Genomic DNA, 27,679 nt, shown 5'->3' with positions numbered 1-27,679 from the left:
CTTCCCACCACAAACCAACTCCCCATCATTCGCTTCTCCAACTCGTATCTCCCTTACTCCACTCTCGCTTCAATCTTTCACTCTTCTTCCTCCCCTAATACCAGCCTCCCTTTTAATTCTCATTGTTTACTCATCCTTTCTACTGTCTTTCCAACCCATGCTCATTTCTGTTGCTCAGCTCACCCTCTGTTTTATTTTGTTGTGTCGTCCTTTTCTCACTCTTTCTATTCTGCTACTTTCCCACTTCCCAATTCCAACCCCTCCTTCTCTTCCTCATCTCACTCTGTGCACGAGAGTGTTTTGCTTCCAAGTTTTTCATATCCCTCATCCCCCAACAGGTCATTTAGACGAGCCATATGCAGAGGAAATGCATATAAGAAATGATTAGTTTTGCTAGGCGCCTCTGGAAAGCAGCTGCAGGCTGATACAATGGCCGTGTCTCAGTATGTGATTACCTCTCCCTTAGACCCTTTCATTCACAACCATCACCCTCAGAGAGTTCCTGTAAGGTGTTTTAGGGTTGGAGTTTTGGGATGCCTTAGTCACAAGGGACTTTGAGGAGGTCGTGGTCGAATTCCATAAAATGCACCTCCAAATGCGTACTTTTCGAATTCTCCCAACAAAGATGAATTTGGTAAATCATCAATTCAATCTAAAAGTGTTCGAATGACAAAGCATGCACAATTGTGTGCAGATGTACAGTGTTTCTAAATTACTTTAAAGATAAAATACAGAGTGTCCATGGGGCTTGAAAGTGAAGGATGGGCAGATGGGTTAAGAGTTGAAAGCAATGCATTTCCAGTTTTCTTTGCCACCGGGACGGTTTATTGACTGCACGTTTTTTTTTTTTTATATAGAGTACTACTAAAGGGCAAATCAGTGCTAAGTGTATCTTATTCCCAGAAAAGTATTCAATTGTTCGATTTCTTCACCATGCACTTGTCTGAACATCTGTCAGAAAATGTATCTAATAGCCACCGCTGGTAAAAGGCCTACTAACATCCTATGCCCCAAGCACCTCTATTAGCTAGTCGACACATCTTTTAAAGACTATTAGCCTCCCAGGCTCTGATCATTAATCTATTCCGACTATGCAATAGGGTATTCTGTACTTTTTATGAAGAGGCCCCTGCTGTGATTCAGGGGTCACAAGCGGGGTGACTATTAAATCACTAATGCACACCTCCATATCCCTATTTATAGCAGAGCACAGACAAATGACTCACCTGACAGTAATTGCTACACAGAACCCTGTCACCAACTACCCTGCCGTTATGGGAATGAATGCAAGATAAAACTATCACTCCCAGAATTCCACAGTGGATCAAAGTCAAGACCTGGAATGGAGCCTGAAAGTGAAGTTAGGAATATCTGAGTGTGACCACCATGGGGGAATGCCCAGCCCAGTTGCAGGGTGTTAATAGAACACCAGGAAATACTTTCCCAAATGACACCGCACAGGATTTTTCCATTGAGCTGGAAGAGGACGACTACATCTCCCATAAATTCCATAGTTTACCAAAGAAAATCCCAGACTGGAAAACCACACTCATGGAGACAGGTGGAGTGAGAGCGTGCCAATCTGCAGAGGTGCTATTCATACCCCAGGGAAGACATCCATGGCAACCGTTACACTTTGTCCACAAAAGGGGCGAAGTGCACCCAACCCTTTCTTAAAACAAAGGGGAAAATAAATATTACAGCCAATATTACAGCCTCTCTCTTTTTTCTCTCTCCATAGGAACAACCACAGCAATGCCACACAACGCATTAGGGGAGAATTAGATGAGGAATAAACCACAAGTGACAATATGCGAAGCAGTGACATGTTTAGCTGAAGGGGAGAAGTGACTGCAAACACCAAACAAGAAGGGAGAGTCAGTGCAGCCAAGTGAGATTCATGTTTCATTAAACCAACCACCAGGGAAGTCACAGGAAAGAAGTTGCTTCACCCAATCACAAATTAGCCCTCCCTAGAGGCTATATATGCAAACCGTCAGCTTCGGGGCCAGCCCAGGGGAGGAGCAAAAGCGCTATAAAAAGTTAAAACACACAGCTCGGTTGGTGGGGGGGCTACATGATGTGAAGGATTGAGTTTGGAGAGCAGGAGGAATGAGCTTGAAGATGGAGAGCAGGAGGAATGAGCTTGAAGATGGTAAAGTGGAGTGGAAGGGAGATGAGACTAGTACAGTTCTAGTAAGAACAGGGGATGGTTAATTGGAGGAGGTTGGTGGAGGGAAAGTTCAGGACATCATAACAACAGAGGGGAGTAGAGAAAGTGAAGAAGTATTGCCATTTGTGGAGGGAGAAAGAGGGGAAACAGCTAAGTGATGGAGTTTAATTATCAAGATTGGCAGCAGGAAGCAGGTTAGGTTGTTCAGTAGGTTCCATGTCATTTCATTGCCTGTAATCTCATCCCCAGTCATTTTAATGTGCACATTCCATCGAAAATGCTCATCGTTCTTTTTTTTATTTGTATTTATTTTAATTTTTTATGGGGGGGGGTTCCCACTTCCCATGCTATTGTCTACCAGCCCATACCCTTGTCTGCCCTTTCCCAACCCCCCTAAAAAATTCGATGAGCTCATTCGATGGAATGTGCACGTTAAAATGCCTGGGGGTGAACATGCAGGCAATGAAAGGGTGTCGTACCGTTCAGTATTGGAGGAGGATAGTAGAGGAAGCCAAAGGAAGATGTGGCAGGAGAGATATGATGTTGGGACCACCGGAGTTGTTGTACAGAGAAGAGACCTGAAGAGACATGGGTGAGCAGGGCAGCACATTGTTGGGATTGGGGTGAGCAGGGTGCCATATTCTTAGAGGGCAGTCGTTGAAGTGAAATGAGAAGTGAAGGGGTTATCTTACAATAGTGCTGGGGATAAGTACTTGACCACAGGTGGGGGTGTGGTACAAAGGTGGCTGCTTTTATTTAAATAGTGAATGGAAGAGGGTGGCGCATTGCTAGCATTAATTGTGTGGCACAAGCCACTCTTTTTTGTTTTTTTTTATCTGCAGTGAAATTTCTTGCAGGCCGCCCTTTCACCATGCGTACAGACATGTCCACAACTGTATTGTGAAAAGGCGCACCTGATTAAGAAACAATACTAGAGGATGGTACAGCAAAATGAATACATGAATGGAAGCATTGAGCCTGCTTAGCTGAGCCTGTCTCTCCAAATTACCCCATTAAAATGTCCCAGGCACCTCTTGCCCTGCCTTTGTAAACGTTCTTTGTTTCTTAATCTGAGGTGGGGGGCAGGCTGGTAAATGGGGGAAGAAGGCAATACCTCCTGCCCGATATCCCATGCTAGATGGGCTGTTGCTCCCTGGGCCACAGCTGCAATATGCAAAAAATATAAATGAAAAAGACAAACAACTTCAGAAAGAAAACAACTTTGAAGTAGCTATGTGCTCCAAGGACTGCTCAAAATCTGTTTAGAAGGGGAGAGACACTCATCTTGATTTCAGCAATGTTGAATGTGCCTGGGAGAACCCCACACCTTGTACTCCAAAGTGAGTAAGATGGTGGGGAGCATAGGCCACATTTGCATATGCAAATCACCCAACCACCAATGTACACATTTAAATGACAAATTCTGTGACACAGGATGGTAATGTTGGCACCACTGTGACCCATACAAAAACAACAGGGGAGTTAATTAGAGCTCTAAGAGCCTCATTTGCATTCCTGCCATTATCATCAACAGTTTTTAACACAACAGAACGGTTTCTGGACCAAGTTTTTTAACACAAAGTAGCATTCTCATGTGTACAAAAACATACAAGCTGTCCTTGAAGGAAGCACACCCTGATCCTGTATATGGCCGTTGGTGCGCAGCCTATCGAATAGGGATAGTGAGATAAAACTGTCCCTAATTGCCAATAGTCACATTCAATGAATCATACTTCAAATAAAAATCCAAAGGAGCGAGAGTGCATAAGGACAGATCTTCTTATTGGGTCATGCCTCGTCTGCGTTCATATGAGGTGTGCTGCCACGGGGGATTTCCTCAAAGTTTTATTCACCCACTGGCCAGCAGGCCCAAAAGACGTCAGTCGTCATTCTTGTGTTGGGATATCCTAAACAGAGTGCTCACAAAGGATGAGTATATGTATTTTTTGTAACGTATCTTAGATCAACTCTATGAATATCGTCAAGATCATGATAGATCTCATGATGTGTAGGGTCGACCGGTTTCGATAACTGATGTAAGCATTGTCATCTTCTTCAGGACCAGTTTAATCTGAAAAATGGAATGGCTCCAACATCTATCTGCATTAGCGGATTGGGCGGTCACCTCTGTCCCCTGTAGGGAGAAAAAAGGGGAAAGCAATAGGTTACTCCCAAATACTTTACTCTGTCAACGTAGCCATAGTTAACAAGGTACACCTGTGATTATTATCAAGCAGCTATATGCTACTGTCTTTTTCCCAAGACTGTAAAATGCCAAATTCCTTGGAAGGCACACATGAGGAAGAAGAGGAGGAGGGGGGTGATTCCTTCAGCAAAGCTTGTATGTTTTTGTACGCATGAGAATGCTACTTTGTGTTAAAAAAAACTTGCTTCAAAAACCATTCTGTTGTGTTAACCACTATGACCCATACAACATTGGCATGTAACAATCCCCAGCAGCTTAGAAATCTAATTTATAATTGTTCTTTTAAAACACATGTAATACAGGAGATCCGTTTCTAAGCACGGAACCGGGCTTCAAACCGTTGTTTTTATGCATTGTCTTGTTTTCAAGACAAACACATTGCCACTGAGCTATCCTCTCAGCCCGGAATCATATTTGCCAAGGAAATAAAGGGTCTATATCCTATTAGATTTGTCCCTTGGTTTCATTCTGCATGAATTATTACTCTATATTCTGTTGAATTTCTTGATCACTGGGGAGTTCATTACAAAAAGAGTGTAGTAGCGTCCATCCTGAATAGCACCCAAAACACATTACTATAGTCATAGAAACTGAAGCACACACACATGCACACACAAACATTGGAAAATACCGTCTGCTTTACATGAGAATGTAACTTGGGTGTATAATAAAACCAATCTGCCATCTTTCACTCTACATTGCCCAGGTTCAGACCCAATATCCACAATTACCAGCAAGCTTCTAACCACAGCTTCCTCCTTCTGTCTCTTGAGTCTTTAGAGGCTGCCTTGCAAATTACAGTGGTCTCCTTTTACATATGAGCCACATCAAAGGAAGTAGGTGAGTGACAATGAATTAGTGATTGAGCAATGTGGGCAGGGGAAAGTGGTGAGGGTAAGATAAGTGAAAGAAGGAATGTCACAAAGAGGAACAGAGGTCTGAAAGTTCATTCTAAGGACTGTCAGGGTGAGGAAGCATTGAGGATGGTGCAAGAGAAGGACACTGGTGGGAGATGTGTTAACAGAATAGGATAAATGAGACAGTGGTACAAACCTGAAATGGTTGGTCAGAAGACTGAGTGACTTTTGCTCTGATCTATGCCTGACCTGCAAGTCAATACATCTGATTGTGGGACTACCTCTGCCCATTTCCTTTTTCTGAATGAGTGATGTATTCCTGCTTTATAAACATGTGTTTTAAATAAGACTTCCATAATATTTTCCAGTTTATTTTATTATATGAGTTGGTGCTTCAAAAGCCAGATTTATTGAACAGTGTACAAGTTGTGCCCTTGAATAATACCTTTATTGAAAGCGTTTTGTTGGTTCTAATATTGAAGATGGAAAAGGGAAAGATAAAGTCTTATATAATGTTTAAATTGGAAACTCTGGAACCAGGCATGAAATCCCTGCGTTGCATGCTTCATCTTGAGGAAATCCCTTTTCATCACTGTGCCTTAGTTTCCGTACATATCTGTGGGGAAAGTCTCACTCTTAAGAGTTGTTTATAATTTGTAGTGTTACTCCATAAATAATTATAATATTAACCATTTAAATATTGCATGCCAGTGGTGAGAGTTTTATGTTGTGCAGGATTGGAGGTAGGCACAGTGCCAGGTATGGCTTTTGTTTTTTAGGGTGGGCTGGCAGAAGCACAGATATGGATTTTTCTCTTTGTGACCTCGAGTTTGGCTCTTAAAGCAAAGCAAGAAAGCAAAGCCAGACCCTGTGACTCGACTCTACCTAGGAATTCTGTACCTTCTGCACTGCTTTAAATTGGCATAAAACTAAATATGGACTAGGATAGGATGGGAGGAGATATAGTCACTGTAGTCAAATTGCAAACTAGGACACAAGGAAACCTGCGCTCAAATCCCAGCTTTCCCATTTCAACAAATGATATCATCCTATTTAAATCATTTGGCACACTTGGTATGTGAGGGAGGGCCCCTGGACATGTGTCTCTAAAAAATAAATAAATAACTGAAAGTTATGTTGCATAAAAGGAAAGTAATCTCAATAATTACTGTTATTTGTTCGGTGAAAAGTAGGGCTAGTGGGAGGAGACCTAACTGAGCCCTGGGTCAGGAGCACCTTTTGTGACTCCACTTATATCCCTTGGTGAGATTAGAGTAAGGAGATGGGAAGTTGAGGAGCAAATGCTTGTAGAACAGCAGAAGGATTTCTGAAGGATACGTCAACAGTGTTTAAGGGCACAAAAGGTTGAGAATGCTAGGAAATAGCCCAGAGCGAAAAAAGAAAGAGGCATGAAGTTGGGAGGGGACCAGAGGGGTAGAGAATAGGCCTGAAATGATGAAGAAGGGCTGAGGAGACAGAGACTGAATATTTTATCTGGATTTCTCCTCTCTTCTCTACACAGTCTGCTGACCCCCAGACCTGGGATCACTTGACCAGCGGAAGAGAGTCCCCAAGGAGAGAAGTGTTCTTTGGGTCACTTGTGCCAAATTACCTTTTAGGGACACATTTTCACAGCGAGAAGCAGGGTGCAGTACTTCTAAATCTTGGTGTATTTTGTCATGTCAGGTGGCCCTGGAGAGAAGCGGGGTGTGGTTCCCATTAGGACGGGATCTTTTGTAATGTGTGGAGGTGCTCGTGAGAAGTGAAGTGAGGGCTCCCCAAACCAAAACGTAGTAAAACCAGGATAGAAAACTGTAATTAGTTTTGGGAAAATTATTCTGATCCTGGTAATCTGAGAAGAATGAATACCTTATGTCATCCCCTTCATTATTTTGTTAATTCTTTTTTCACTTTTCATGATAAATCACTTTCCTTGTTTTAGTTGATGTATGTGTCTGGTCATTGATCACCTGATGGCAATCCTAACGCAATAACTCCATATGCCCACTGCTTGCCCTAAACAACATAACACCATTTAGACCAGCTGCAGGGTTTTGTCTCTTAGTCACAAGCTTTATCCTTCCACTCAAGTGGTTCTTTACACTTTATTCTTGCCGAAAATCAACCTGGGGCAATAATGCTTAGAATGTTTGGCAGGAATGTTTTAGTTGTACTGGCCAGACATGGAAAATGGTGTCACCTTAATTAACTTTTCAGAATTCACAGGATCACTATGTGGCATGCTTTTTGCTTGCATATCTACTGGATGGAAATGTTCCATGTGGACGTGAGAGAGATAAACTGAATGTGAGCCTCAACACTGAAGATCTCCATTTCTTTTTAATTTCTGCAATGTAACAAAGTGATGGAAGGGACTACAACAAAGGTAATTTGGTGGTTGTCATTGGTGATGTTGTGCTTGGTTCTGGATGGGCATTCAAGTGTTGATCAGCGTGTTGCTGTAATTCTTTGCTCACTATTTGTCTCTACTTCACTGCTCTCATTCAACCTGTCCCTCTTTCCGACAATTGTCTCTTGAAATACTCTCTGTCAATTATTATTTAATGTATTTTAGTCACCCACTTTCCAACTCCTTCTGTCTCTTCCTAACATAAAGAGATCTGTACATTTACAGTAGGTATTTGAATTTTTAATTTCATCGCTTTTTTTTGTTGCTTGGGCAATCTACTTAGGCTGCACGTGTAAAGCCAATTTTTAATTTCATCGCTTTTTTTGTTGCTTGGGCAATCTACCTAGGCTGCACGTGTAAAGCCATGTCATCAACAATCTATATATGTATTTATTTTTATTTAAGGATTTGTATAAAGCGCAAACAAGGCAACAAGTGCAATAGAGCGCAATACATTATTAACATATACAAATACGATAAATAGGTTATCTCATTTATGTTTTTATTTTAATTCCAAATGGTTCAATCAAACCTTTGCAACATAATAATTACAAAATTTTGCAAACAGTAAAAAAAAAGAAAACATGTCATCGCTGTCCGAAAATATCCTTAGAATGCATACAATATTCTCTAAAACGAAGTATTAATAAATTACAAATGTTATATTTTCCCTCCACAAATTAACCCCTACTATCAATAAAAAAATGACACATTTTTATAAACATAACAACAGCAAGAGGCGATGCAAACGATTTCCCTTCTAACATTTTAGCCCATACAATTCCAGCCACTAAAATAGCCAAATCTCTAACAAATTTAAATTTAAAAATGTTATCATAAAACACACTGTTTAAGTAAAAACTGTAAAGAAAACTCACTACTAAATCAGAAAGATCGAAGGACAAGAGAGCAGTTTTCCAGAACCCGGATTTTTCAAAACTTCAAATATCCTGGGTTGAAACGTATTTCAGGGGAAAGCACATTTCAGCATCACACCACTGCAGCAGAAAAGGAACGGTTCTGTGACGACACTGACCGTTTGAATCTAGAGACTTCAAATCACAACTAAAAGGCCCCTAATGCATCCAGACGTTTTAAAATCATTAGACAAATAAGAAGGGGTCTTGAAATTAATTGCTTTATAATTAACCCACATTAACTTAAAAATAATTCTCCATTCAGGTGTAAGCTAGGGCAAACTTTCAAACTTTGAGGAATGTGGTTGAGTTTCTTGGCACCATACACCAAATGAGCAGCTGCATTGAAAACTGCTTTGAGAGGTGTCAAAGAATATATAGGAATTTCTACTAAGAGTGCATTTCCAGAATAAATGCTCAATAAGGCTAAAGATTGCTCCAGTAAATGAAAATGTGTCTCAGAATGATAAGGATCCGCCGCCGCTCTCAAAGGAAGCAGATGACAGTTTGCTGATTTCACCAGTTAATTAATACATGGAACTAATAAAAAATGAGAATCTAAAATGAAATAGACCCAGAGATTTGGTGGAGTTAGCAAAACCTAAGGAGGCCTATGGAATGTTTGCATAATTGAACCGTTCAATAAAAGAAGGTTTTAGGGCAGATTGTGAAAACAATAGAAACTCAATTTTTGAAGACTTCAATTTTAAAATATTTGACACCACCCTAATCTCAATATATTACAGACCTGTTCTATCACGCCTCCAGGAGTCCAGGTGCAGGAGTGGAATGAATCAACCACCCCCTTTGAGGATTCGGCACCTGCAAGTACAAACTTACACAGGCCTCCACAACCCCAGCGGGGAAAGAGGGTTAGAGAACTTTGAGTGGATGGGTAGAGCAGTTGAAGAAAACCGGATAGAGGTTCAGGAATATGATATTGGATGGGAAAGGGGAATTTAGAAAGAAAATACAACATTGCAAAACCATAAACCATTACACTCATTCACACGTGCATTCATACAATAACTGTGTTTACGCTAAGCTAGAACAATAAACCAAATGGCACTTAGATCTGCCGGTGAGTGCTGGCCTCCTGCCTGTGCACTCCAGGTCTGGTTTTCAGGAGCAGTTCAAATGCTGCAACAAGAGCTTGAATTAGAAGTGCTCTGCATAGTTCTGATTTACATCACAGTGTCAAAAGCGTTCATGCAGTATAGGACTGTCTAAGCCTTGAACGTGCAGGCTTCAGGGAGCATGCAGGCTTCAAAGAGCATGCAGGCTTCAGGAAGCATGCACCTTTTACTGGATGCGGCACGTGGCTTGGAGCGTGCGTTGCGGCTTCAGTATGCGGCTGCCAGCTGCATGTGGCTTTTGGCGTGTGCTTCAAAGAACCGCATGTGGTTACTGTGTGCAGCTGTAGCCGCATGTGGCCTTTCTCATGCGGTAATCCTATGCCGCACATGGCATATGGGTACTAGTCTGAGGCTAGGTATGCGTTTTTTTTCTAAGCCGCAAGTGGCAGCTTTGTAATTCGATGTGGCCGCACGTGGCTAATTATGAAGTCAAACATGCAGTGCGTGATTAGTATGCTCGACTTCAGGACATGCAGCATGATGAGGTTGGTTCTGCTCCATGCGCTATGCAAAGCTAAACAGCGTGCGCAACACTTAGCTTCTGGAGCGCAGGGGGGTCTGTGGATTTTGGCCGGTGCCCCCTGCGCGTGATCCCCTATGACTCCTCTTCCCAGTAGCATGCATACCTTCTCCCCAGTAAAACGTGTGCCACTTAGCTTCGAGATGTGAGGGGCCGGAATGGAGATTCCTTGGGGCGTGGACCCTTGCATTATCCCCCAGGGCTGGAGCTATGAAGAATGCAACCGCTCGCGTTGGAGTTTTGAAACCACGCCCCCGTGCTCGGAGCTTCGTGCATGTGCGTTGCCTTTCCACTCCCAATGTGGCTTGAAGAAAGTAGTTTCCGGCTCTTGGATTGCTGGGTAATGTAGTTTGCAGGGTTTTCTTTCTGCAATGAGGCAAAATAAGCCTTCTGTAGGGCTTACAACTTTTCCAATGTCTTTTCTTTGGCCGTTTTCCTCTCCAGTTTCCCCCACCTGTCACACCACACAGATTCCTGCTGGGAACCGTGACATGCTCTGAGCCGTTTCAAGTCAGAATGAGACCTATGGGTGAGTGGTGCGTTATAAACATGTAAATAAATAAATAATATCAGAGGGGATTTTGATATAAGGCTGTGTATCATCGTATATTGATTCATACACACTCCCATTAACTAAGCATTAAAGAAGATCATCTACAATATGCAGAATTGCTGTTTCCATACTACACCCAGCTTGAACACCAGATTGAAAAAAGCAATTTTTTATGGCTTTTTAGCCATTCCTACGGATGGTCAGTGACCACTAAACATTTACCAAAAACAAGGAGAGCAGTAACTGCTCAAAAATTAGATAACCAATTCAAATCAAAATGTTTTATTAGCTATGGTTGCGCATGTCCAATTTTCAGGGATCTGGAAATCAGACCTTTTGCAAAGAGGTATGCACTAACTGGAGGGAAAAAAAAGGGGTAACAGGGGAGACTGGATAAGGATTATCAACAAAGTAGATTTGCTTCATTTTCATCATTAAAACAGAAAATGTTTCCACATCAGGAAGAGAAGAAGATTCCAAAAAGTTAACTTTACAAGGTAGGTCAACAATTTTAGATAACACATGGGGTATTTCTTCTCGTATAGTAGACATCTTCTCATAAAAGATTTGCAAAAAGTTTCAAAATTCAATTGCTTATAAGGTGATAATAAACGAATGAGGTTTTGACGTTACTTTCAATAATTGGAAAAAAGAGTTTCAGATTTATTTGACTCCAGTTCAGTGGTTGAAGAGTGGCAATATTGTTTAGCATTATAGATGCTATTAGAATAACTCCTTCACTCTAACCGTAGAGATTTTATAATATCTTCCGTTGGGCTTCAAAGCCATTAAAGCTCTCAATATCAGGCTTTCAGCCTATCTGAGGTTGATAATTTAAGTCTTCCATAAACTGGGTAGCAATTGTTTTAAAGTGCATTGGGGCAATGTTATCCATAGCTGATTGGATAACCTAGATTTTCATTAACACAGCAATGTGTAACTTCCACTTCTTCCGGATTTGGACAAATCAAAGTCCCCCTTTTTAAGGCAGTTCATCTTTTGCCCTGGCCTTGGTCTGATGAGTGTTCTGTTACAATACCAAATGAGAGTAACAAATGTAGTAATGGGACTCATTACCCAGTCTATTACATTGCCCTTGATATGGGTAGGAAGGCTGCAATTTGTCTGAATGTTCATCAAATCAAAAAATTGAGATACAAAATTGAAATGGGAATAATTTCTAAAGGGATATTAAAATCTCCAAAGAAACATTTAAGACATTAAGTTAACGTGCATTAGTCATAAGATCCATCATGAACAGGTGGCTGGAGATAAGGGGACCAATTTAAGTGCAAAGAATCTTGTTTGTACCATGAAAGAGATTTCTAAGAACATTTAAGTGCTTTCCACAGGTAAAGCTGCCAGCCCAAATGATCTGCATTTGAACATTTTCAAAGGGTTTGCGGCCTGGTGGCAACCATTTTGCATAATCCTTTTAACTCAATCAGCCAATCAGAGGTTTTACGTCGCTCATGGGCCAGGAGTTTAATCATAACTATTTTTAAAAATGGGTCTGTTTCTGACCGCCATTATAATTGCCTAATTTCTGTCTTAGAAAAATCAAGCAAACGTTTCACTAAATACTTGCTTGCTAGAGTAGAGGAATAGGCACTCTCACAGAATGTACTGAAGCCCATCCAGGTGGGCTTACGTAAAGGCTTCTCTTTGCTGGACCACTGTCTACTCCTAAATATTTTAATTGACAGCAATTGCTCAATTAGAATGGGAATTTATATGTAGCGTTTATCGATTTACAGAAAGCCTTTGACTCTATTCCTAGCATCATCTATGTGGCAGACTAGCTGCATTAAACATGCCTATCTGGCGATTACATTGAATTCAAATTTGCTACTCTGAAACTCATGCTGTTGTAAGAACTACGAGTTCTGGCATCAGGCCAGAATAGGTTCAAACAAACAAAGGGGTTAAGCAACGTTGTTCATTTTCTCCGCTTTTATTTATATTATTTCTTTCTCACTTTTACCCTACTAATGTAGGTATAAAGGTTAATTCCCCGAAGCTGCGTACAATTGTTTCGGTGCACTTTTATACGCCAACAACACCGCATTACATGAACTGACTCTTGGCAGATTAAAGCAAGCCCTTATTTATTCAATGAGTATTTCAGTGCCCATGTATTTGTATTTGTTGAATTACCACAGACTTTAAGCATTTCTGCACTTTGAGAACCGAATTGGTGAGTAATAGTTTATACTGCCCTATTTGAGGAACATTGGCACTTTATGAATATCTTCATTACCATTCACCATCTACTAGAGGGGGCTTGGAAAATGTTGCTATTATTTTGCATTTGTTGAACCATTGTGTACTTTAGGCATATTTGCACTTTGTGAAACAAATTGTTACTTCATAATTATGTGGTGCCTAATATGAAGGCACATGGGACATGCTGTTATGTTTCTGTATTGGTTAAACCAGCATGCACTTTAGGTACCTTTGCACATTGAAAATTCAATTGATGCATAATAATTACTGGTAGGGTTAAGATAAATTATGTTTAGCTTTCAATTTATTTTTTGAAAATCCCTGTGACCACCCTTGATTTTATCTTCTGTACGATGTGTTAACATGATTTGATGTCCTGAGATGACACTTTGGTTCAAATGTGATGAATTTTAATATGTTGGCTTGTATGGTAAAAAAATACCAAAAGAAAGAGTTAACTAATGAACGTTGTCCTTTAATCTGAATTGTAATGATATAAATTGTAACCGTTTTTATGATTGTGTGAAGATGGCTCTCCTTAGGGGCCTCTCTATTGAACTGTGCTTAGTGCTACATTTTATTATTTCCTGTATGATATTAGCAAGGAGACCTTTCCAATATGTCTCTGACCTCTGTTTTTTGATTATACCTAACTTCAGTAGGACGCTGTGTTTGTGTACGATTGCCTTTTGTGTGTTATTTATCATTTGGACCAAACACTAACGTTCCCCACTCATTGCTCCTCTCTAGCCTACCCATGCATACCCCACATGATCTAACGGGTGAGCATCACCTCACACAACACACAACCCATACATCCAACATAAAATTGAACTGCCACAAACAAACATTTCTGTTGCTGGACGTTGCACTTCCGGACACAATAACCCCAGTGTGCATACTCCAATCACACCAAGAAAGATGACTCACACAGATGAAAGTTTCTCCTGGTTCTACAAACACCAACAGAAAAGCTCAACCTCTAGCCTGCTCCTTCTTCCCTCAATAACCTACCCAACTCACTTCATTCTAGAACATGTGAGCGCCTGGAGACCATGCCAATGGTAATGGTGTGTGGTATAAGTAAATGTAACGTAACATAACATCTGTTAATGGAGTAATCTGATCCAATAAAGTTTTTACTTACTAAACTGCAGGTACATAAAACCTGACATACATATTAAATTAGCGCAGTAACCTAAGGTGGCCCAACTCAGGACAGAAAATGTGATTATTTGAGAGAATTAAAAAATGTGATCAGTTTATGCAAGGCTAATACTAGCATGGTATTTTTTCTGTAAATGGGAATAATTTGTTGAACTGTTAATATTTCCTCAATTTGCCCACCTTTGTTCAATCAATCAATGCACATTTACCTAATATTTATTTTGGGGAAGTGATCAGCCAACAACAGTATTTTATCAAGGTAAATTCAGTAAGCAGAACAGAAAAGCAGCATATGCAGATGCCAGTCAGCATTTGAGTCCACATACAAAAATATTTTTCAGGGAGTGGCTGCTGTTAATCTCACCACACAAGTATTAAAGCAATATGCTCATTCATTTCTCTACCAAATACATTGTGAGACTTGTGGTTCTGGGTCAGAAATGAATACCCCCACAATGTTCTTAATATTATTTTTAAGCCTAAAATTAATCCCCCTTATCCTATTCCACTCTAAAAAGAAACAAAAAGTGATAAATTGCATTAGAGATTTAAACAATTTTTCTGGAGACAAACCTTCAAACAGCCACATATGTGAGATGTTCCTCCTGATATTTGCTCTATAAACAGCAGCCTCTGAAGGAAGCCCGGAAATGGATAAGGAAGTGAGATTATCTGATCTGGAAAAACCTAAAGATAGAACACCAGATCCTATAGCATATCCTGAGCGTCCCTGAGGATGATCACATAGTGAGATGGGGAGTCACCACCATATGTGAGCAGGTTAAGGTATTACCCACAAGGAGACAGACAGGGATGATTATCCCTGCCATGAATAGACTAATAGTGGGATCCGACTATGGGACAGGGTTTACGCAATTTCCCTTACTAGAAAAAGGGCAATATATTGCAATATATTCGATGGCCACAGATGGACCAGGATAACTTAAGATGCCAGCTCCCTAGTTTGACTCTGGGCACTGGGAAATGGAAATACAAGTTAGAAAAAATGCCAGGAGGAAATACTGGCCATAGTGGACATAAAAGGTCTCCTGACAGGTATTCCTGTAGAGAGGGCTGATGACATATGGAGGAGAGCCGAATATTCAAGTGTGACTGCACAAAACACAGCACATGTGGAGTGCCGTTTAATAATTGTAGAGCAGATGTTGGAGGGCAGTCAGGGTACAGTATCCTGATACATAGATATGGGTGCAATTATGATACGTAAAATGAAGATGAAGTAAGATGAAGACCCTATTTCTTACATTCAGGATATTCAGGAGAAATGGCAGCCTGAAACACGTGAGCCGTGGGAAAAGACAGTGGCATTATTTTACCACATTTTATGTCAAGGGTTCCCATAGCCAGTACAGAGCCAGATGAAAAAACAAGTAGGAATGGAAGCAAAGCCATGGGCTGAGATACAGCTGATGATAGTGGACCATTGTTGGTTATTACAAGGGAAGAATAAGAAGAAAGATGAGAATAGGAAAGTAGAGGAAGCCAAATTAATTCATAAAAAGTTGTCAGAATTTGCCATAGAAGGGGCGGTATTGACAAGCGGAGAAGGATTGGGAATGCAGGGAGAAATGGGTTCACCACAAGTGAACAATCACCCGATGGATCAAGGTGCATATGGGTTCACACAACGAGGTAGAGGTATCAGTCACAGAGGAAGAAGAGGTGGGTTTCAAAATAATCAGGGTGGATTTCAAGGTACACAGAATGAGAACCATAATATTCAGAGAGGATATAACCAAGGTGTCATAAATCACCAATGTATCAATTGAAAAGGATACGGTAACCAAAAAGGATACAATTGGTAGGGCTCTTCCGGATTCTATTTTCACACGACTTGATTGTAGGTAGGTCAAACTAGACCTTCCAAATGAAACAACTCTCTGACTGAATGAAGCAGGCAGAGAGATGGATCACTAGAAAGGGCGTGGGAATTGTATAGGTAGTATGCCTAGGATAGATAAAGTATCATAAGAAACTGTCCCAAACTCAAATTACTAAGATAACACACTATAAGCATTAATTCAGACACTGACCTTATGGCAAAACTGAAGTAATCCACGAAAGTCTCTTGAAGAAAACCAGGAGTTGAACAAACGACAAAGGAAGGGAAGATTAGTAAGGGAGACTTATCCCGAATGGCACGAGGCTCTCGCTAGATACCGGGTTGGTGCACCACAGTATAGCGTCCAAAGTACTGTGCACAATTACCTTCCAAAAGTTCATGAAATACTTCCTTTCCCACGAAGAACAAAAATGAGAATTTCACCTGTTAACTGTCACAGGTACCAAAACTTCCAAGTAGTTCAGAAAACCACGTGCAGGATTGCACGCGACAGCATACACGCAGCCAGGCCAGCCGCGCTTGGATACAGTGTTTCCGCATGGAGATTTGGCACGCGAACAGGATACACGCAGCTCAGGACAGCCGCGCTTGCAGAAAACGTCCGCGTGGAGATTTAGCACGCAAACAGGATACACGCAGCTCAGGACAGCCGCGCTTGCAGACAACGTCCGTGTGGAGATTTGGCACGCGAACAAGGTACACGCAGCGAACAGGATACACGCAGCTCAGGACAGCCGCGCTTGCAGAGAGGGTCCGCGTAGAGATTTGGCACGCAAACAGGATACACGCAGCTCAGGACAGCCGCGCTTGCAGACAGTGTCAGCGTGGAGATTTGGCATGCAAACAGGATACACACAGCTCAGGACAGTCGCGCTTGCTGACAGCGTCCGCGTGGAGATTTGGCACGCAAAGAGGATACACACAGCTCAAGAATTAGCGTGTGGAGGATAACACGCTCCAAAAGGCCAAAGAAGTTGCTGAAGGGAATGCGAGGACGCAGGTCCGGAGTTCAGCAACAAAACGCCAACAAAGAATAATCAGAGGCAGCGATCGGCGTTTCCACGCTGCTTATGTACGTACTGCTGTGATACACGTGATGGAATTAAATCACGTGAATTTAACGACCTGAAGAATACAGACGTCGTTTACCGGGCAATGCATCGAACAACCTCCATTTCGAATAGAATGGTCTGGCGGTTCTATGGGCGTAACTCATTTTGTATGGAGAGATCATTCCTGGTCCAGAGATATGTTCAGCAGGCATGACAGTGCCACCCCCCAAAGGAGCAGCCTCTCCCCTTTTCGAGTGGAATCGCCTTAATAATACAGGAGCTTGAACGTTAGACAGAGGTTTATCCCCGGGACCATAACCTTTCCAATCCACCAGATAATACGACTTCCCAGATCGTAGCCTCATGTCCAGTATGTCCTGTACTTCATATTCGTCTGACCCTTTCACAGAAATGGCAACAGGACGTATAGGCAATCTAGTAGCATCAGAGCACGGTTTGATGAGTGACACGTGTAATACAGGGTGCACTCGCAACCGTTGTGGCAATGCCAGACGGACAGCAGCCGGATTTATAACGTGGAGCACTTCATATGGCCCGATGTATTTAGGCAACCATTTCTTTTTTCCGGGTATCCTCAAGTTTTTAGTGGACAGCCATACCTTCATACCTGCTTTGTAGACAGGTGCAGGGTTTCTATGAGCATCGGCATAGGTCTTATCTCGTTTTTTAGCTTGCTCCAATTGCTGCTTAACTTTCGTCTGTAGACTCTTTAGATCTCTAATATTACGTCCTGCTGCAGGAGTATCCAAAGACAAACTGGAATCCAAAGGAATGGATCGGGGGTGTTGCCCATACAGAACATAGAAAGGAGAAGTACCTATGGCACTATGAAGGAATTATTGTAGGCGAACTCTGCTGCCGGCAAGACATTGAGCCAGTCTGACTGAAACTGCAGGCACAAACATCGCAGATATTGTTCCATAGTGCTATTGACTCTCTCAGTCTGTCCATCCGTTTGAGGGTGATAAGCACTAGACAACCTGTCATCAATCAATAAATCTGAATTTAGTGCTCTCCAAAAACGTGACGCAAATTGTGAGCCCCTGTCAGTGATTATCACTGAAGGTAGGCCAAAAAACCGGAATATATGTCGGATGAATAGATCAGCCAAACCAGCAGCTGTTGGTAAACCAATACAAGGGATAAAAAGTGCCAGTTTTGTAAAGTAGTCCACCACAACCCATATGGTATCATAGCCTTTGTTTCTTGGAAGTTCTACCACAAAATCCATTGATATCATGTCCCATGTTTTTTTAGGAACAGGTAGGGACTGGAGTAAACCTACTGGTTTGCCATGAGTGTTCTTGCATTGACTGCATACAGAAAATGTTGAAACATAATTTATAACATCTTGTGGTGTAGATGGCCACCAACACCATCTTTTCAGCAACTCTAGGGTCTTCTTCTGTCCAGGATGGGCTGCAATCAAGGAATCATGACCCCAACTGAGGGCCTTGTTCCGAGTGGTAGAAGTTGGTAGATAGAGTACTCCTTGTTTGAAAGGCAAACCATTGTATATATCAATATTCAATTCCTGAATCAATTGTGGATTTAGTTTCACCCACTCATGTAATTCGTTTTTTAGGGAAGGTTGTGCAGAACAACTACATATCACGTGATCTGCCAACAACTTATTTTGCACCGATGGTTCTTCCTTCACCTCTTCACCGATGCGAGACAAAGCATCCGACTTGACATGTTGTCTGGCAGGGCGATAAGTAATTCGGAAATCATATTGAGCAAAAAAGACATGCCATCTGGCCTGTCTAGCTGTAAGACATTTCATAGTTTTGAATGCCTGAAGATTTCTATGATCTGAGTACACCAGTACCTGATGTTAGGCCCCAAGAAGATGATGTCGCCATTCTCGGAAAGCATCCTTGATTACAAGTAATTCACGCTCAGTGACAGTATAGTTTTGTTCATATGAGGTAAGCTTACGTGAGAAGAAAGCGACTGGATGCTCCTCCTTGGTTTCTGCACAAACTTGCGAAAGTACAGCTCCTGTAGCAACACTGGAAGCATCTGCTTCAACGATAAACTGACAATCCGGATCAAGATGTTGAAGTACAGGTGCAGTGATAAATGCTTCCTTTAACATCTCAAAATATGCTTGGGCATTCTGGTTCCAACAGAAAGGAACTTTGGAACTAGTTAAAGCTGTCAATGGGGCCACTGTTTTGGAGAAAGAACGAATAAATCTGCGATAAAAATTTGCAAACCCTAGGAATTACTGTAATGACTTGACATTTTGTGGAACGGGCCAATTCAACATGGCCTTCACTTTGGAACGACTCATTCGAACACCTTGGTTGGTAATGTCGTAACCCAGAAAATCCACTTCTTGTGTATGAAAGACACATTTCTCGGCTTTAACAAAAAGCTTGTTCTCTCTCACTCTTTGTAAGACAGCTAACACGTGTTTAACATGTTCTGGAAAAGACGATGAATATATCAAAATGTCATCCAAGTAAATCACCACGAATTGGTCCATCATATCTCTGAAGATATCGTTCATGAAGAACTGAAATGTGGCGGGAGGGTTACAAAGACCAAAAGGCATCACTAAATATTCATAAAGGCTGTACTGCGTCTTAAAAGCGGTCTTCCATTCGTCTCCATCGCGAATGCGAACCAGAATGTAAGCACCGCGCAAGTCCAATTTAGAGAAGTACTTGGAAGTTCCTTATTGATCTAACAGAACATTTATCAGTGGTAAAGGGTACTGATTCTTTATGGTGATGTCGTTAAGAGCCCTGTAATCAATGCAAGACCTTAAATCTCCTTCTTTCTTTGGAACAAAGAATAAAGGAGAGGCAGCCGGCGATTGTGATGGCTGTATAAATCCCATATCAAGAGCTTTATCGATGTATTCTTTCAAGACAACATCTTCTTTGGGAGTTAAAGAATAGACTCGACCAGTAGGGATTTTAGCTCCAGGAATTAGTTCAATTGGACAATCATACTGCCTATGAGGAGGCAGCTGTTCTGCCTGGCCTTTGTCAAACACATCAGCAAATTCTGAATATTCACTTGGTATATGTGTACCACTCTGATGTACCACACTAATAGTGGAAATTCCCTCCATAGAGGCCAAAATATGTGATTTATTTGACACCACCTGACTTGTAAAGCAATGTTCATTGCAAAAAACAGAAGGATATTGGATTAATCCCGTAACCCAGTCAATGGCGGGATTATGAAGATTCAACCAAGTAAGTCCAAGTATTATTTTGTACTGAGGAGCCACAATGACATCTAAGACTATTTCCTCTGAATTACCATTTAATAAAGTCATCTGAATAGGTACAGTCTCCTGAGTTACCATACCGGAAATCAAGACCGATCCATCCACAGTATTAACAGTTTCAGGTTTGTTCTTGTTTATAAGGGGTATAGAACATTTCTTGGCATATGTGATATCGATGTAACTATAAGTGGCTCCAGAATCAACCATGGCTTTGGAAACCAATTCTTGATCATCAAAATGTAAAGTCATCTCAACAGCTATAGGTGCGTGCGCTGGAAATGTAATGAAGTCCGATGTAACACTCGACACAGGGACTCCTGCTACTGTCGAGGTTTGGCGTTTCCCGAAGGCTTAATTAGTCTTTTAGGACATGCCGCCAGTAAATGCTCAGATGAACCGCAATACATACATAAATTATGTTTTCTTCGGTTCTCTCTTTCTGCTCTAGACAACTGGCTCTCACCGCACCAATTTGCATTGGTTCAGGATCATTCGAAGAAGCTGCCGGTGTATCAGAACGAACCGGTGCATGAAGGAAAGGTTTTCTCTCTCCTTTGCGGGTATTTCTTCGAGCATCGATTTGTAAAATCAAATCAAGAAATTCTGAGATACCTGTAGGAACCACTGGGACCGTGGACAAGGCATCTTTGAGTTCTTCTGAAAGACCCTTGTAGAAAACAGCCGTCTTCTTGTCTTCCGGCCATTGGGTTTCTGCTGTTAATTGGTTGAATCGGGCGATGTAAGCCAAAAGAGGTTGAGTGTCTTGTTGTAGATTCAGCAACTCCAGATCTGTGGCTTGAGTAGCGTAGCGCATGTCAAAGACTTTGTTCATAGCAGCCAAAAGATCATCGCAATCGTACAACAAGGGGCTATTTGATTCCAATAAAGGATTAGCCCAAGCAGCCGCTGTACCCCCCAAATGGGAAAGCACGAATGCTGCTTTAGTAGTTAGATCGGGAAACAAATTAGGTCGGCAAAGGAAATGAAGTCGGCACTGATTAACAAAAGTTCTATAGGTTTTAGGATCACCTGTGAACCTTTCCGGGGGAGCCAAGGGAAACTGTGTTGGCATAACCACTTTAAGAGTTTCCTGTGATAATGATGATGTCTTAGTCCCAGATCCAGATGCAGTGGCTACTGGAACCTGTGCTCCCTGAGGAGTGGCATGCATGGCATCTTGCATAACATCCATGCGATGCCGTAGCATATCCTGTGCCTTAATCATTTCATTTCTCAAGTCAGTGATTAACTGAGTCAAAACAGTTAAAGGATCCGTACCCTCCATGGCCTCTGATTCTGTCATAAATCACCAATGTATCAATTGAAAAGGATACGGTAACCAAAAAGGATACAATTGGTAGGGCTCTTCCGGATCCTATTTTCACACGACTTGATTGTAGGTAGGTCAAATTAGACCTTCCAAATGATACAACTCTCTGACTGAATGAAACAGGCAGAGAGATGGATCACTGGAAAGGGTGTGGGAATTGTATAGCAAGTATGCCTAGGATAGATAAAGTATCATAAGAAACTGTCCCAAACTCAAATTACTAAGATAACACAGTATTAGCATTAATTCAGACACTGACCTTATGGAAAAACTGAAGTAATCCACGAAAGTCTCTTGAAGAAAACCAGGAGTTGAACAAACGACAAAGGAAGGGAAGATTAGTAAGGGAAACTTATCCCGAACGGCACGAGGCTCTCGCTAGATACCGGGTTGGTGCACCACAGGATAGCGTCCAAACTACTGTGCACAATTACCTTCCAATAGTTCATGAAATACTTCCTTTCCCACGAAGAACAAAAATGAGAATTTCACCTGTTAACTGTCACAGGTACCAAAAGTTCCAAGTATTTCAGAAAACCGCATGCAGGATTGCACGTGACAGCATACACGCAGCCAGGCCAGCCGTGCTTGGATACAGCCTTTCCGCGTGGAGATTTGGCACGCAAACAGGATACACGCAGCTCAGGACAGCCACGCTTGCAGAAAACGTCCGTGTGGAGATTTAGCATGCGAACAGGATACACGCAGCTCAGGACAGCCGCACTTGCAGACAACGTCCGTGTGGAGATTTGGCACACGAACAAGGTACACGCAGCGAACAGGATACACGCAGCTCAGGACAGCCGTGCTTGCAGACAGCGTCCGCGTAGAGATTTGGCACGCAAACAGGATACACGCAGCTCAGGACAGCCGCGCTTGCAGACAGCGTCCGCGTGGAGATTTGGCATGCGAACAGGGTACACGCAGTTCAAGAATTAGCGTGTGGAGGAAAACACGCTCCAAAAGGCCAAAGAAGTTGCTGAAGGGAATGCGAGGACGCAGGTCCGGAGTTCAGCAACAAAACGCCAACAAAGAATTAATCAGAGGCAGCGATCGGCGTTTCCATGCTGCTTATGTACGTACTGCTGTGATACACGTGATGGAACTAAATCACGTGAATTTAACGACGTGAAGAATGCAGATGTCGTTTACCGGGCAATGCAAAGAACAACCTCCATTTCGAATAGAATGGTCTGGCGGTTCTATGGGCGTAACTCATTTTGTATGGAGAGATCATTCCTGGTCCAGAGATATGTTCAGCAGGCATGACACAAGGAGGGACTAATAGGAAAGTTCCTCCAGTATGTTGGAATTGTGGAATGACAGGGCATATTGCGTGCGGATGTGGGAGCCAAGGGAATGGACAGAATGGACAGTTCTCATGAGGGGGGACAGCTTATCCTCCAACATATAGCACACAGACTTGAGAAGGCTTTGCCCATGATCACACTTCTTATCAGACACAAGCGCCACAAATACAACAGGTACCACTGATAAACTACCTGTCTCCACAGGAGAATGTGACATGTCTGTTCCCTTGTTATATTAACAACAGACACTGGTTAATATTTTGGGAAGAGATGTAATAACGAAACCTAACATAACAACTTAATTTACTGATCAAGGATTAGTGTGCTCTACTCCAGGAATACACATGTGAGAGTTTATACTGGCGTTCACAGGGCAAGTGGCTCTGCGGGGCAATCCGGTAGTACCAAAAGTTTCCTATATGAAGTGAGCATTTTTCTGACATGGCTACCTGGCCTGGTGGGAAAGATTGTGAGAATACCTGATGAGTTTCTGTTCAGACCACAAATACCTATGGATGAGGAAGGTGGACACACTATTCCTATAGAGTTGGAAGAAGCCATAGTACAAAAGAAAATGGCAATCTTGAAGGGATAGTTGATCAGGGTAGACCATGGAGAACAGTGATATTTCTTGAGGAAGGGTATAGATTGACTAACATAACCAATGACGATATTGTCAGGGAAGGCCGAACAGATGACAAAGTGGTGTTCTTCACGAGCATTACATGCTGGATAAGGTTAGCGAAAAGGAAAGTCCCACAGTGAATGGCAATAATGTGGCAATAATGTGGCAAACACCAGCCTTTTCTCTGGAAAATTTGGAAAAGGTGCCGAGTGCCCGATGGGCCACGGGCCCTTATAACAGAGGTTTGTTGAAGAGGAGAGGAGAGGTTAAAATAAAGTTTAAGCAAGGAACGATTTTACCTGAAGCAAAACAGTACCCCATGTCTGGATAAACTGACAAGGGTATATTCCAGACTATTTCGGCGCTGATGAATCAGGGAATCCTGGTACATCAGAATCATCGTGTAATACCGTAGTGTTTCCAATAAAAAAAGCTTTAGGTGGATCTTGGAGTTTATACAAGATATGAGACGGATTAACCAGATTGTAGTAGCTGAGTTTCCTTTAGTTCCTAATCCAGCGACAATATTGTATAGTATCCCGGTGGAACCTCGATATTTTACAGTTATAGATTTGTAAAATGTGTTTTTCTCAATCCCATTGCACAAGGACTCACAAGATTTGACTTAATTTGCATTTCGCCAAAAAAGACTGAAACATACTAGGCTGGCTCAGGGGTACTGTGAGTCCCCATCGATCTTTAACAGAGTCCTACGGATTGATTTAGGCAATATTGATCTTAAATGTGCACTGATACAATACATAGATGACATCTTGATTTGTAGCATCACAGAAGATGAGTGCAGGCAGGATTCTGTTCAGTTCATGATTATTCTAGCAGACAAGGGGAATAAAGTAGATAGAAAGAAGCTACAATTCTGCCAAGTTGATCAGCTGAGTTGATCAGAAATTGGAAACAAGATCAGTATCCAGATTCATTTCATGAAGAATACTTGTTTTAAGTTATTAAACATATGGTACCTGCCGATAGTGACGTTGATCAGCTTGTGCTAGCTGTCTTTGGATTCATACTTTGATCTTACCCTGCTCTTGTTAGAAGGGACATCAATATTTACACTTTCTTGCAGGATCCTAAAAAAGGCCCAGTGATAAGAAGAATTCTTATTGCTATAATTGTACAGATTGTACAGTTACAAACATAAAGGAATTTGATGATTGTATTAAAAATTATTAATGAAGAGAGGGGCACAGTTCTAGAAGATAAACAAGTGCAATGAGTAGTAGGATGGCATGAGAGATGGATGCCTATCTTCTTATGCATAAAATGTGCTTGCATGATTGCTCTATCTGTCTTTCTGTTAATCATCTTTCACAGTCTCTATCATGTTAGTCATTCCACTGAAGGAGAATTCCCTATGGTTCTCCATACTATGAAAACTGCTTTTGATTTACTCCATGATTTTTACACAACCTTTGGGAGACACAAGAGAGATGCAGAGGAAGATGGTGAAGGGATAAATACCTATCTAGATAACACAGCATATTTGGGGAATAACATGCAGTACCAACACATGAGAAAAGTGGGGCAGAAAGCATCTAAGGAGGGTTGCTACGTCTGCTCTCTGATTCTCTATGCCATGAATACAGTACAAACTTTCATTGCAATAGAGTTTCCACAGCATGATGCAAGGTGCCTCAGTCATCTTGCAACATGTACAACTCGAGGACAATTCCAAGGAAGCAAGGCAACTTTGCGATAGAGATCGAAATAGTTGTTTCCATATCAGAATTACTACATCAAGACCTTACAAATTGAAAATGAGCCTGGATGGTAGAGCAAGACGCTTGAGTATCCTGCTGCAGGACATGATGAGGTATTAATTGAAGAGAAAAAGAGAATGAACTGCACTGATATGACAGAAATAGCTGGATCACCTGGATGCTGAGAATAAACTCAATGTTTGATCTATGGACGAGTGAAGTCCAAGAAAGCATGGGAAGAGAAATGATGTCCTGTGCAGCTCATCTGTGCAAGACAGAATACGTACAAGAAGTGCCAAGGGTGAATTATGGGTGTTTGAAGTCATGGGCTAAACACACCAAACTACTGAAATTGGTAGAAGATGAATCAGGCCCAGTATTTGTAATCCCATTGGGCAATTTGACACTGTGCTTCCAAAGACACAGGAAGAATCATGTAGGATATAACAAAGAATGCAAACTACAATTGGCATTCCTAGAATGGGAGAAGGAACAGCCCTCCTTATGGACCGATATTGGGCTTGTGGATCTAGAGCTTATCTAAGGTTTGTAGCAGAGTATGTTCTTTGGTGCTCATTGATGTTCCAGGATTAGTGATTCCACAAAGTGATCTGAACATTTGTGAATTTTCAAAAGTGGAAGAAGAGAGAATTATTTCTCAGCCAAGTCAATAACAGCAATTAACTCCATTCCTGATGAACACAGGTTGTTCAGTAAGACTGCCGCAATACCTATGACTTTATTCATGCCTGGGATCCAAACAGTAGCAAACAACAAGTGGCTAAAGATCACCAAATGGGAGCTTTTGGAGACAATCAATCCTACCATAAAGGGATTCAATGCAATCAAGGAAGAGCTGAAAGCCGTAAAACGGATGACCCTCCAGAACAGATATGTCCTTGATATGATCAAAGCAATGGAAGGAGGAGTTTGCGCCAACATTGGGCCATCATGTTGCACATTCATACTTTCTTACGATGAAGAGACTGGGACCCTGATAGAGGCCATAACGTTGTTGACAGGCCTGCATAACAAAATGGAAGATGAGACAGATGACATTGAAAATGACAGTTGGTTTGCCACCCTGTTCTCATGGATTCCACAGTGGTTGAAAAATATATTCAATATTCTTAGAGTAATATTAGTGCTGGTGATGTTCAGATTCTGTGTAATCAGGATAGTGATTGTCCAATGCAAGAACATGGCAAAGAAGGTGGTAGGAATGAAGATCATGATCGATGTCAAATCTGGACCTAGAACCAAGGAACTGACTGATGAAGCTGTCAGAAAATATATAGAAGCCAGCATCGTAGCATCTGAAGGAGCGAAGTTTCTGTATCCAAAGAATCGTAAGAAATACATGGGATGATGGGTCTATTGTAATCCAAATGGACAATGTAACTACATGACCTGGAGTGTAGATGAACATGTCAAATCAGCAGCACCCTGAGGGGAGTGGTGAAGATGTAGATGCCACAGAAGCACTTCTTCAAGAGGAAATACCAGGTTATGGAAACAATTGTGCAGGTGGTCAAGGACTCGACCAGAGGGGGAATGTATAGGAGCAGTTGCTTGCCTCTGCAGGAAATCTCACCCCCTACCTCCTATATGTTGGATGTCTGAACTCATGCCATATTTGACACCAGCATCTGTGCCAATACAACAGCGTATATTCAAAAGAAGATACCCATTGAGAAAACCCTTTCAAATATACCCCTGAAGAGATGACCATCTGAGGGAGGAACTCCCAGAAGGAATATGAAAAAGATGCAAAGAACGAAGTCTGTGACATCATAAGAGAATATGAACGACATCCCAGAAGATTGGCTGAAAAGGTTGTATGGATCCTACAGAAACTAATGGCATTGGTATCATACATGTTAGTAAACCAGAACCCATGAAGAAGAGAGGCAGAATTGTGTCCCAGCAAGAATAAGCTGAAATCGTCTAACTGCATGGTGAGGCTGTCTGGCCTGGTATCAAAACTGAAGCAGCCAATGTTGGGTATCTATTATTGAAAGGAGTGGACATGCAAAGGATTAATCATCTCCTGTTAAGGTGCAGAGAAAGAACACCAAGAGTGCCAAGTTTTATTCATTTAAGACATTTAAAATCTGCAAAATGGACCAAATCGTGTTCTCCTGTCACGTGAGCCAAGGATGAAAATAGAGTCACACTTGGAGTACTAGAATAACGATAGTGAGTGCTTGCACTCCCATGTATTCCCAGAGACAAGGATACTTTGCAAGGCCAAGTTCAAAGACAGTTTTCATGGCAGAAGGTTTTGGTGATGATAGATGCTGGGCTATTTGGGTGGGGAGGTAGAGTCAGGACCACCTTC

The sequence above is a fragment of the Ambystoma mexicanum genome, chromosome 2p (genome assembly GCF_040938575.1).
Source record: "Ambystoma mexicanum isolate Mex_15411 chromosome 2p, UKY_AmexF1_1, whole genome shotgun sequence".
NCBI classification, from domain to species: Eukaryota; Metazoa; Chordata; class Amphibia; order Caudata; family Ambystomatidae; genus Ambystoma; species Ambystoma mexicanum.
The sequence above is the reverse complement of the archived record's forward strand: the minus strand, read 5'-3'. Positions refer to the sequence as shown.